The 13,322-nt window shown below is 39.9% G+C and overlaps 2 protein-coding genes across 3 annotated transcripts in view; both read left to right on the top strand.

Annotated features, from left to right (window-relative positions):
* The window catches only part of gse1b (Gse1 coiled-coil protein b), a 333,061-nt gene that overhangs the window by 202,906 nt on the left and 116,833 nt on the right, over nt 1-13,322 (top strand). The gene's annotated exons all lie outside the window — the stretch shown is intronic.
* LOC127623356 (cytochrome c oxidase subunit 4 isoform 1, mitochondrial-like) overlaps nt 6,255-13,322 on the top strand; it is a 160,516-nt gene continuing 153,448 nt past the window's right edge. The window contains exon 1 of the mRNA XM_052097783.1: nt 6,255-6,259. The gene's annotated coding sequence lies outside the window, so the exon portion shown is untranslated. The remainder of the gene's footprint in view (nt 6,260-13,322) is intronic.

Here is a 13,322-nt window from a genome sequence, read left to right as displayed (position 1 = left end):
GGCACAAAACACGGTTGCTAGGACAAAAGTACACATTTTAAGTAAACTTTTGAAACAGTATTTTAACATTCAAAAATTGTCCAAATTCATGTCCTCACTGTCACCTCGATTTTTGCATTTAAAAAAAAAAAAAGAGGGGCAAGTCCAAATGAATATTTGTGGTAATCCATGTTGTACACAAAAATTAGTTTAGGATCACTCAGTGATTGGCAGACCCCTGTAGTACCACTGTGGAATCCCAAAAGGTCACTCCAACCCCCCCTGATTGAAACCCCTTTGCTAAAGCATTTCACCAACTGTGATACATAAAGACAAGTTCTTCAACATAGAGAAAGTAGCACGAGTCATTCAGGAATGAGAGAAGTTTTACTCACTCTTCAGACAGTGACGGAGCTGTTCTGACATCAACAGCCTCAAGACATTGTAAGACATAGACACTCTGACAGAGTTCCTCTACCTGTCTGTGACTCTGTGTGTGTGTGTGTGTGTGTGTGTGCGTGCGTGCGTGCGTGTGTGTGTGTGTGTGTGTGTGTGTGTGTGTGTGTGTGTGAGCATGTATTTATCACTTTGTGGGGAACAAAAGGATAGTAAAACCCGAAATGTTTGACCTTGTGGGGACATTTTGTCGGTCCCCATGAGGAAAACTGCTTATAAATCATACTAAATGGTGTTTTTTGAAAATGTAAAAATGCAGAAGGTTTTCTGTGAGGTTTAGGGGTAGGTGTAGGTTTAGGGTTAGTGTTAGGTTTAGTGGTAGGTGTAGGGTTAGTGGTAGCTGTAGGGTTAGGGTTAGTGTTAGGTTTAGTGGTAGGTGTAGGGTTAGGGGTAGGGTTAGGGGTAGGTGTAGGTTTAGGGGTAGGGTTAGGTTTAGTGGTAGGTGTAGGTTTAGGGGTAGAGTTAGGTTTAGGGGTAGGTGTAAGTTTAGGGGTAGGGTTAGGTGTAGGGTTAGGGGTAGGGTTAGGTTTAGGGGTAGGTGTAGGGTTAGGGGATAGAATATATAGTTTGTACAGTATAAAAACCTTATATAGAAATCCCCATTAAACATGGAAACACAACATATTCCATGTCTTCTACGATAGGTTTCGGTAAGAAACGACCAAAAATTGAAGTAATTTTGCAGTGAAACTGTTGATGTGATTGACGCATTCATGAGTACTATGAGGGAAGTTCATTCACAGTGGCACGAGTGTTATTTGCACGAGTACTTGTGTTGTTTTTAGCTGTTTCAGTTCCCTGTGTTTCGTTTTTAGCTCTCCTTTGCGTGTTCATAAGTGCATGAGAGAAGTTCACGAAGGCTCACACTGAAACCACACAAAAGAAAAATCAGTTCTGAACGTGCAAACGAGAACAAAGCAGAGGTCGAGATTTTCACTGTAAAAGTCCAAGATTTATTTTCCATTTTACTAAACAATTCTGTCTTCTCTTTTTTCCACATGTTTCCTGCTGCTGTGATCTGCTCTTCAGGTAAGAGTCTGTCTGTCTGTCTGTTTGTTGGTTTGTTTGGCTTTCCCACAAAGCACTACGCTGTCAAGTTTGCCATTCATACAGTATTGGCTTGCATTGAAGCATTTGCATGGTCTGTTGTTTGAGAAGAAAATACTGGTAAACATTGCTAAACATTTACCTAAGAGACGCAGGAATATGTGGCGTTTCTGTTGGCACTGAAAGCACTGGTTGTGACAGTAATGCTGCAGAGTGTACTTTAGTAAGATTAAGATAGCAATGAACTTTATTATAACACATCATACGATTACAGGCCACAACTGAACAATCTCCAACAGTTTGAAGGGAATACTGCTGAGCAAGTAAGGTAAAGTCAGTATGTTCATAGGAACTTACCTGAATAAAAACTCAGACTTTTAAAGGTAACACTATCGCCCCCTTGAGTGCTCTGGATTGTTTCTGCCACAGTAACGCAAGAATGCACATTATGTACAGTATGTTCAGCTTATTGTGTCGGCCAAGCACACACATTCTCATGTTCCAGACCTAAGAATGAGATCTGTTAGCGTCAAGTGTACATTAATGAGTTGTTGATTTTTTAATAGGCCCTTATATAATATTATTATAATATGTAGAATTGGCAACTATGATAGAAGGCTGCGCTGCATGCTCGCTAGTTTGATGAGTGTTGCCTGTACAGCTGGACCGCTGACTGCCCTCTCCTGCATCAAGCTTACATTGCCGAATTTACCTACATGATGAATCATACTTTTTGGCACCATATGTTGTAATTTCAGCATCTATCAGAAGGGGTTAATGGGATGACACTAACCAGCCAACTCCTGACCTCTTGTTCTTACACACACAGGTCAGATCAATGTGTCATTATCAATGACCCTCCACTGAACGGATGTGGTTGCGAGAGGCGTGTGGGCAGGGTGACAGTGTTTTGTGAGAATGGTACTCAGTGCTGCGACACACAGGACACACAGGAGATTCTGCAGGGTTCCCATGTTCATAGCCAAACCTACAATTGTGATATCCGAGCCTGGACAAGTCATGACATTTTCTATAGAGTTTTTTTTGTTGTTTGTTTGTGTGTTTGTTTTATTCTCAGCTCTGTAAACTATTTAATTGATTAGAAAGTCATGCATGTTCACATTCATGCAGGAGCGTTAACAAAAATAGCAGTTTCACATTAAAAATTGCTGCACATTTATATATTTGGCAGATTTGTTTTGTGACGTGCATTGCATTCAAGATATTTTAGGAGAAATATAGGGAGAAACAATAGGAGGAGATCAGGGTAAAATGAGCCATGGGGTAAGATGAGCCACCCCTGGTTTTTAGGCAATTATACAAAAAATAAAGCATGTTACAGCATTTTCTTAAAGAAGTAATTGTTTCATTCTGTCTGTGGTGAAAGAGAGCACGTGGTGAATTATAAATGTGTTTGTTCCCTTTCTAATTGAATTCCATGAATGATGATTTAGTTGGTGAATATTCAGATACATTGCAGTTTAGTTAGTGCTGGAATCCAAACTCTGAACTTGCAGTTGCTTGCACATTTTTTTGCACATTTCTGCACATTTCTGCTTTTAAATCCTCTGGAATACTTTCCCCATAGACTTCCATTATAAATGCATTACTGTACATCCATTTTCTGTTCTTCTTCATAAATATAAGTATGAGTCTGCATCTATTTGTGAAAATGATGACCATAAAGCTATGGAATATGGAATATTCTTTAAAATACATCACTATTTATGTATGGCAAATGTGGGCAAATTGAGTAAGATGGTGGTGGACGGCACTATTAGACTGGATGAGGATCCCTCAGGACACATGGATACTGGAGCAAGATCTTAAATGGGGTACTTAGGGAGTGCAGAGGAGTTTGTGGGAGGAGTCTCTCTGGAGACGTGGGAGCAGGAAAGAGGCAGTTCCTCCCTGCATTTGTCTGGAGATTCGACTGGGTGCAACCCGGGGGGGCAGAAGTCATATATAACAGTGTAACAATCACCCCGAGCTCTCAGAGCCACGGACTTAAAGAACACATGCTCTCTCGGGTCAGAGCCGGCCACATTCCCGTATCTCTTTGTGTTTGTGAACATTCCTCAGCTGTAATGTGTCACATGGCGTGTTTGCTTTATCACTGATCAGAGGACTGTGACTGCCGTCAACTACCGTTAACACTTTAGTTAAGGCATGTTATTTAAAGGGAAAGTGTGCAAATTCTAGCATCACCAAATGGAAGTGCAAAAATAAATAATTGTTTTCAAACACTCCCTCCAAACTGATAGTCCCACCCCAAACTCACACCATTGGTTGAGAATATGTTGTGATGTCAGGCTGGTAGGGATGCTTAAACAGAGCAATGATTGCACCACTGTCACAATGCACAGAGTCACAGTGGTAACAACTTTTGGAGAAATCAATGTATAAATGGCTTACTTATAGTGTTAGGGAGTAGTTAACTAAAAGTAGCAATGCTTCTAGCTTATCTTTATTTTTCATTAGCGTGACACTAGCTCAGCTTTTTCACAGTAGTGTAGCTTTTCCAATGAGTAGTGCTCAAGTATCACCAAACACATCATTTCATGTGTTGCTTTTTCTGTATAAAATTAAAAAAAAATCTTTTTTTCTAGTAAGACCTTTGATATTAGGGCAAAATATATACACTGGTGGCCAAAAGTTTGGAATAATGTACAGATTTTGCTCTTATGGAAAGTAATTGGTACTTTTATTCAACAAAGTGGCATTCAACTGATCACAATGTATAGTCAGAATATTAATGACTTCTTAAACTACTTCAAAGAGTTCTCATCAAAAATCCTCCAGGTGCAGCAATGACAGCTTTGCAGATCTTTGGCATTTTAGCTGTCAGTTTCTCCAGATACTCGGGTGACATTTCACCCCACACTTCCTGTAGCACTTGCCATAGATGTGACTGTCTTGTCGGGCACTTCTCACACACCTTACAGTCTAGCTGATCCCACAAAAGCTCAATGGGGTTAAAATCCATAACACTCTTTTCCAGTCTGTGTTTCTTTGTCCACTCTAAACTTTTCTTTTTGTTTTTCTTTGCAATTCTTCCCATAAGTCCTGCACCCCTGAGTCTTCTCTTTACTGTTGTACATGAAACTGCTGTTGAGCGGGTAGAATTAAATGAAGCTGTCAACTGAGGACATGTGAGGCGTCTATTTCTCAAACTAGAGACTCTGATGTACTTATCCTCTTGTTTAGTTGTACATCTGACATTCCACATCTCTTTAATGAACCAAATATCTTTCAACTGTGTTTGATATAATGGAAAGTTATTTTCTAGTACCAAATGATCAATTTAGCATGATTACTCAAGGATAAGGTGTTGGAGTGATGGCTGCTGGAAATGGGGTCTGTCTAGATTTGATAAAAATGGCTTTTTTTTCAAATAGTGATGGTGCTGTTTTTTTACATCAGTAATGTTTTGACTATACTTTGTGATCAGATGAATGCGAATTTGTTGAATTAAAGTACCAGTTTCCCTCCGAAACAGCAAAATCCTTACATTATTCCAGACTTTTGGCCACCAGTGTTTATATACATCTGTACAAACAATAGTACACAAGTATATACACCATGGGACAACGCAGCCATCATACCACTCAGGAAGACGACGCATTCTGTCTCATAGGGATGAACGTAGTTTGGTGCGAGAAGTGCAAATCAATCCCAGAACAATAGCAAAGGTCCTTGTGAAGATGCTGGAGGAAACATATAGACAAGTATCTATATCTACAGTAAAACAAGTCCTATATCAACATAATCTGAAAGGCTACTCAGTAAGGAAGAAGCCACTGCTCCAAAACCACCATAAAAAAGTCAGACTACAGTTTCAAGTGCACATGGGGACAAAGATCTTATTTTTTGGAGAAATGTCCTCTGGTCTGATGAAACAAAAATTGAACTGTTGAAGATTCTTTGACTAACATTGTATGAGAACTTGTGTTTTGGCACTTTGTTCCTCTAAACTGAAAGCGTCCCACATCTCCTATTCTGTCGGATGTGATTTTCACATTCTGCCTCTTGTCCCTTGTCACTGAGGAACAGCTTGGTGAGGAGACCCGGGTCAGAGTTTTACACCTAGTGCACCCGTTTCATAATCAGCAGGCTCCCACCGCTGCCTCTGAAAGGTAATGACTCATTTGCAAATTAATTATTTGAGCTTGACCACAATTAGCATAAGGAGAGCCACCGCCCCTCGAGCACAAATGCTGAGATGAAGGGGGTGCAGATGTTAAAGGTCAGTGTGAGTTTATTATGTCTAAGTAGAGATAGATCTTTGAGATGGATACTTTGTGTTGAATTCATGGATTGATTTATCTCAGTGGTCTGGCATCCTCTTGCATTCTTGTGTGTGCATACTGACACATCGTTTCATTCCGATATATAACCTGGGCTTCTCATTCTCAGAGGGCATGCTAATGGATCGCCCACACTGTATTTACCGACCGTTTGATGCATATTGCGCACAAAACTGTCAAATAATAAAATAATCAAATCTGTGAAATAATATAATTTTACAGAGCTTGACTGGGACTAAAATTTGGCCCTGGAAATATCCAGCCCATCCGGCCCATGCCTAATGTTGAGGCTATTTAATATGGTAACCAGCTTCAGCACTGAGTGTTTATGGTCCCTATATGGTACCGGTTCATAATAAAGAATTCTGTGTCGAAATCAAATGGGTCGCGCTGTGTTTATAACTGGACAGCAGAGATGGAAACTCGGACTCGAGTCGCACTTAATTCGCAAAAAATTATCTGCGACTCGACTCTGACTCGTAAACAATTGACTTAAAATAAAAAGTTATTTTGCGGCTGTTTTTCCAGCTAGTGTGACTACAGAGTTGGCCAACTCTCTCTCTCTCTCTCTCTCTCTCTCTCTTTCTTTGTTTATGATCTGCCGTTTTTCTGTTACATGATATCAAATGGCATACGCATCAAAAGTGGAATGAAACAGTGCTGGTCACTGCCCGGAACAATGGACAGAGCAGCTGCGCTTACGCGTCTCACGTACTGGTCTCGAGCTCTCAACCTTACAGCTCACAATACAGTGCTGCGAGGACCATTTGGGACACAGAAAGCACGGCGTGAGTCGTGAAACATTTGAATTCAACACAGAATTCTCTGGTGCAAACCTTTCGGTGAGCAAACACTAAACGGCCCGACAAAACAGCACTGACCATTATCATTACTATAGCAACACTAACTGTATTGACTGTAGTGTTTTAGGCATTCAAATCATAATATTATATTACTACTATAGCTCTATTAAATTTATAATAGGCTACATTAGGGAAGTGAGGGAATATCATTATTAATTGTGTCACAACTATGGCAGTTTATAATTTGTTATGTTTTTTTTTGTAGTTTTAAATGTGACGATCCATGCTTGATTTTACCCTAAGTAACCATGGTCTTATAAATACCACTGTATAAACTATAAAAACTATGGTACATTTTCATAAGTGCACATATAAAAGAGTTATGGCCAAAGCTAGTTTTCCTTCTGTGTTAAATCTGTTCTCTGTTAATGCAAAAGTTTATTGATTGTTTCCTGAATACAAATAAAATCCATGATTAAATCCTTATGGTACTTATTTAGTTAGTAGTCAGTTTTAATATTTCAAAACTGAATTAGCATTATTCAGGGTTTATTAAACTAATCAGCTGCAGATAAATAACTATTTCAATAAAATAAAAAGCTAAGACTTGACTTGGACTTGTGACCAAAGTCTTGATACTTGACTTAGACTTGGTCTTGAAAGACTTGAGACTTCACTTGGACTTGGATCTCAGGGACTTGTGAACATGTCTGCTGGACAGCACTGCGCGAAGTAGTTTCATCAGCGCTGCGCGGGTGAGAGATCATCCCGCTCTGCTCTCTCTGAGTGGTTTAATTAGGCAGCACCTTTTCATTTCACTTTTGGAATATTTGGCTTTTAAATGTAGCACTTGATCGTTGGCACACTATACCTGTACTTGACCGACTTGTGCACTACTCAGCTAGCCCAGCGGGAAATCATGAAGATATGGGAGTCCATCCCGTGAATGTATTACTTTTTTATTTTATTCCAGACCAGTCTATTATTGTCTTTATTATCTTAGTTTGATTGCCTTATATGTCAGTCAGATTCTCTCTGCAAGACTCTTGGTCAGAATAAACTGCAAAGTAGTCTAAAATACCACACTATATGTAGATGTTCTCATGAAATTCACTTGCGTGTGTCCATGAAGTTTATGAGACCAAAGGGTGTCCCATTTATCATTTTATGTGTGCAACCTCTGTGGCCACTGTGTGCCCTAGATGAGCTCTACTTCTGAGCCTGCGCTGGCACAAACTTACAACAGGGTCACACAGGAAATAGCCGTGCCAGTTCCATTTTTTTTCCACCAAAATGCAGGACAAGCTCCACCGTGCAGTGAATGTTCATGTCCTGAAAATAGCCCATGCTGTGCTTTTGCTTTTGATCTCTGGCTAGCAAGACACTTCACACTGCTTTTCTCTTATGGTTACGAGTATATGTAATTACTGCTTAAATGTTTTAGAAAATTGGAAAAGTTATTTTCATGTCACATCCTCTCAAAGTGGTAAGTGAAAGAATACCATTGCAAAGGTGTGCGTGCACATGACTGTAGGTCCAGCGTCAGCCACTGGAGGCAGTTCGGAAATTCAGAAAGCATACACCGAAATTAGCAGACAAAATTCGACCTCCTAACGCTTCACAGAGACAACGCAATATTACCACAGTCACAACAGTGTGCAATGCTGCAAGGGCCGAGGGACGCAGTCGTTTAGTGAGCTGCTTTCACTGTAGATTGCTCCGCCCCCCCTTGGATTCCGTTGCTCGCTCTGACCAGATTTGCAAAACTTCCTATAGGAGTGAATGTGAGATTGATGTGAACGGTGCAATATTTCAGTTTGTGAAATTACTTGGGGGATTGCTTCTTTCTTTTACCCGCTGTACGTCGGAAATGTTGCTAGAATGTGTAGAAATAGCAGAGTTCAAAAATGTTCACAAAAGTGAGAGAACGGTCCGAACGCCAGTGCATAACATGAGCGCTCTGACTGACTTGAGGAACATTTACTCACAGAATAGTTCAGCAATAATGGCGTGTCCCATCTTTCTGTTGGCTCTAATGGTAAATTGTCTGCACTTATATAGCGCTGTTTTAATCTTAGTGGTTTTCAAAGCGATTTACACTGTGACTCATTCACCCATTCACACACATTCACACACCAATGACGGCAGAGCTGCTATGCAAGGTGCTAGCCTGCCATTGGGAGCAACTTGGGGTTCAGTGTCTTGCCCATGGACACTTCGGCATGTGGAGTCATGTGGGCCGGGAATCGAACCGCCAACCCTGTGATTAGTGGACAACCCGCTCCACCACCAGTCAGTTCTTTTCAGTGAATTGGCCAAATGAGCTCGCAATATGCCTAAATTGATTCGTGATTCAGTACAATTCGTTCAGAGCACTTTCTCACTGAATCGTTTGGTTTTGGGATATTTACGAACACAGAACAAACAGCGTACATTCATATATGCATACAGTGTAAATTTACTTACAATCAACAGAAACAAAATTCTGTCTTTTTGAGAAGTAACTTTGAGAAACTTCAGGTAGTGCTGTGGCATGTGAACAAGGGGCTGTTCAAACCGAACGTGTTTTTGCGTCCGTTCGCACTTTTTGTCAATTGTTTTCCATGTAAACATTCGCTAGATGGATGTCTTTTGACAACTGTGTCACATTTCACTGTGTTTTAGCATCTCTCACAGGAGCGCTGCATTTTAGGATCTATGTAAAGTTAAAAAGAAGTTCAACTGATAAAGACGTGTCTCGAGACACCTGCGTTCTGCTCTATTCGTCACACACTTCTGACCAGTAACTGTCTTTAAGAAATGTTTTAGCCAATAGTTCCATGAATGCTACACATACTCAATAAAATAAAATAAAACATGCTTCTCTCAAAGTTAGTTTTTAAAAACAAGTATTCAAGGATATCTCATCAAGGATATATCATCAAGGATATCTCCTCTTTTAAAGTCAGGGAAAATACCATCTAATGTAAGATCCCCTCTGCGCTTCTTAAAGCAGAATACACTGCCTGGCCAAAAGAAAAATCTCATTCTCTAATATTTTATTGGACCACCTTTAGATTTGATTGCAGTGCATTTGTCGTGGCATTTTTCAACAAATTTATCATTTCGTCAAAACATTTATTTCCATCCAGAGATGCATTACATTTTGGCCGAGATCTTGTATTGAACAGTTTTGGGTGTAATGCATTACTAAATAATGAATTACTGTAATTAAATTACTTTTTCATTGAAAAAAGTAAAGTATGGGATTACTCTTAATTTTTCAGCAATTTGATTACAGTTACTTCTTATGTAAGTGTGTTAAATACTGTATAGACTATAGAACAATTCTATATAAAACAATAGTGAATTTAAAATCAAAATGTAATGTCTTATAATAAAATTTATGTTTTCTAATTAAATGTAGCCCCCTTAAATTCTTTGGCCAGTTCATGAATCATTTTTGGAATTGATATGATTTATTTGAAAGAATTAAAAATATAAGTTAATGTCTATCCTTGTATTTTTCATCTGATCGAGGTTGATAAGGAATTTTGAATGTAACTAGTAAATAGTAATAAGTAATGCAATTACGTTTCAGACAGAGTAATTAGTACAGTAATGTAATTACAATGCAGAAGATATAATTAGTAGTTAGGAATTAATTACTTTTTTAGAGTACTTACCCAACACTGTTATTGACAACGGGAGAGTCGAACTACTCCGTAAAGTCTTCTCCAGCACATCCCAAAGAATTTCAATGGGGTTAAGGTCAGGACTCTGTGCTGGCCAATTCAGGTGTGAAAATGTTTCCTCATGCTCCCTGAACCACTGTTTTACAATTTGAACCCGATGAATCTTGGCGATGTCATCCTGGAATATGCCTGTGCTGTCAGGGAAGAAAAAAATCCTTTGATGGGATAACCTGGTCATTCAGTACATTTAGGTTGTCAGCAGACTTCATTTTATTACCACATAACATTGCTGAGCCTCGACCTGGCCGATTGAAGCAACCCCAGATCATAACACTGCCTTAAATCCAAATGGCAACTTTTTTTGTTATGTGCAAAAGTTGTTTTAAGAACCCTTTATATAATGATTTGATTTCTGGTGTGTAATTATGTTATGCTTAATGTGTCTGGAATAGTTAGTGTGCATACTAAATGTTGCTCCATTGTGTGCTTGACAAGCACTGCTTGTGAATTGCAGTTTTGGAGAAAAAAAATAAAAACTCTTTAGCAAACATTTTGGCTTCCAATGGCCCCAGAGGACCTCTCTCATCAACAAGACATTTCCATCCATAGAATCATAGAATCAGACTGTTGTGTGTGAAAATCCCAGAAATACTCAAACCAGCCCATCTGGCACCAACAATCATGCCATGGTCCAAATCACTGAGATCACATTTTTCCCCATTCTGATGGTTGATGTGAACATCAACTGAAGCTCCTGACCCATATCTGCATGATTTTATGCACTGCACTGCAGCCACATGATTGGCTGATTAGATAATCACATGAATAAGTAGATGTACAGGTGTACCTAATAAAGTGCTCGGTGAGTGTAGGTGCAGTTTATGTTACCAAACTTCTGTTGGTATTATTTTTGTTTCTTTTTTTATCTTTGTACTGCTTTCATTAACAATAACACACACACACGCACACACACAACACACACACTGCTCTGAAGGGTCCTGGTGGTTTCAGGCAGGTGGTCCCAGACTGTTTGTGGCATCACTCTCTCCATCTGTCTCTCTCTCTCATCAGTATGACTCTGTAGGCAGGTCTCTCTCTCTCTCTCTCTCTCTCTCTCTCTCTCTCTCTCTCTCATGTATGTGTAGTACAGAGGGAAATACAGACAGACAGACAGAGGCAGGTGATTTATCAGGCTTCCTGCTTGTGTGCAGGTGTATATTGAGAGTGAGATAGCCCTCAGGGTGTGAGGCATCCTCTCCGCCTCTCATCCGCCTCTCTCTCTCGGCCTGTGACTCTGTCTCTCTCTCCTGCTGGTTTCGTTCTGCTCTGCAGCCCCGCAGCAGATAGTTAAAACCCCACCCGCTGTGTGCCTGTGTGTGCGTGTGTGTGCCTGTGTGTGTGTGGGGGGTAATGGCAGGAAAGACATGTTTCAAAGCCAACAACATGCTAGATGCGAGAGAGAGAGAGAGAGAAAGAGAGAAGAAGAGTATTTTATTGGCATAACTGTTTTACGTACATTATTTTATTTTAATTAATGCTTTATTTTAATTATACTTTTGCTAAATTGTATACAAGACAATTATGTATTGTATGTATTAATTGAGTTCTTATAAATATAAAGACAGAAATAAGAAGCAACAAAAAGAGAAAACGTTCAGTCTTTCATTCTCTCTGTCTCCGCTGTTCACATTGTCTCGCACTCATCCTGATTTATTGTCAAGTCGTCCTTGAAGTGCTGTGTGTGTGTGTGTGTGTGTGTGTGTGTGTGTGTGTGTGTGTGTGTGTGTGTGTCTCAGATGCGCTGCAGGTTATTATGGCAGTTTAAGGGCAGATGGGGGCAGGGGCATGTACAGAGACCCCCAGTGCTGAATAATGCCCCCTGTATCACCGACCTGCCCTCTGACCAATCCTACACACTTCAGCACCATCTCTCTCTCTCTCTCTCTCTCTCTCTCTCTCTCTCTCTCTCTGTGTGTGTGCATGGAGGGATTTCTCCTCCTCTTAGTGGCTGAATAAATCAAGTGCAAGGAGAGAGAGAGAGAGAGAGAGAGAGAGAGAGAGAGTGTAGTGGGGTGGGGTGAGGTGGCATCTCTCCACAGATCCTGATGCTGGGATGGAGGAGGGACGCTCCAGCGTGGGACAAACCCTTGAAGGATTACTGCTGAAACAATAATACACACCAACACAGCACTGCTTTTATACTGGACTCCCCATCTGACCTCACACACACACACACGCACACACACACACACACACACACATATGACAGGTTGACTTGTGAGGCGTGAGGTCTTCAGCTTGGGTGGATTTCTCTTTCGGACCGGTCGTTACGGCATCATCTGACTTCAGCACTCGGCAATATGACACTGTAACGGAGACCATGTTTGGACTAAAAGCCCCTCTCTACTACCTACCAGGTCAGTTCTTGTCACACGGATCACGTGTGTGTGTGGGGGGGGGGGTGGGTGCACATGGGCGAGTCTTCTATTGCCTTTATTTTCTGTTTATCAGCACAGATGAACAGAATGATTTGAAACTGATTACTGTTAGATTACATTCAGTATAGTTACACTGCGTAGAATGACACCGAATAACGTAAAAAGATGAATCTCACAAAAACATGTCCATTTTACCCCCAAATTAAAAATAATAATTCAAATCAAAATGAAGCCTACTTTAGGACCTCAGTTCTGGAGTAAATGTTTATTTTATTGAAAGCAGGGGAAATGTACAGATGTACAACAAATTCTTCATCATGTATAAATAGTTTATTATTTTCATATTTTATCGCTCTTATTTTGCATCATTGTAATGAGAATTGAGGGACAGTAAATACTTCAGATGTGTTTAATTGTTATGAAAATAATATCACAATGCTACAAATCTTAATGGTACTGAATTATGCAAATGCAATAATAATTGCTAAATACTATTTCTTATATATACATATTAACTATTACACATTAAATATTTTCCAGGTCACCTTTCACCCCAAAATAAAAAAAAAAAAAGAAACGAGGAAGAAGAAGAAATATATAAAACAGTACAATATATGA

Source organism: Xyrauchen texanus, chromosome 29 (genome assembly GCF_025860055.1).
Source record: "Xyrauchen texanus isolate HMW12.3.18 chromosome 29, RBS_HiC_50CHRs, whole genome shotgun sequence".
NCBI lineage: Eukaryota > Metazoa > Chordata > Actinopteri > Cypriniformes > Catostomidae > Xyrauchen > Xyrauchen texanus.
This window is presented reverse-complemented; position numbering and strand designations above follow the sequence as displayed.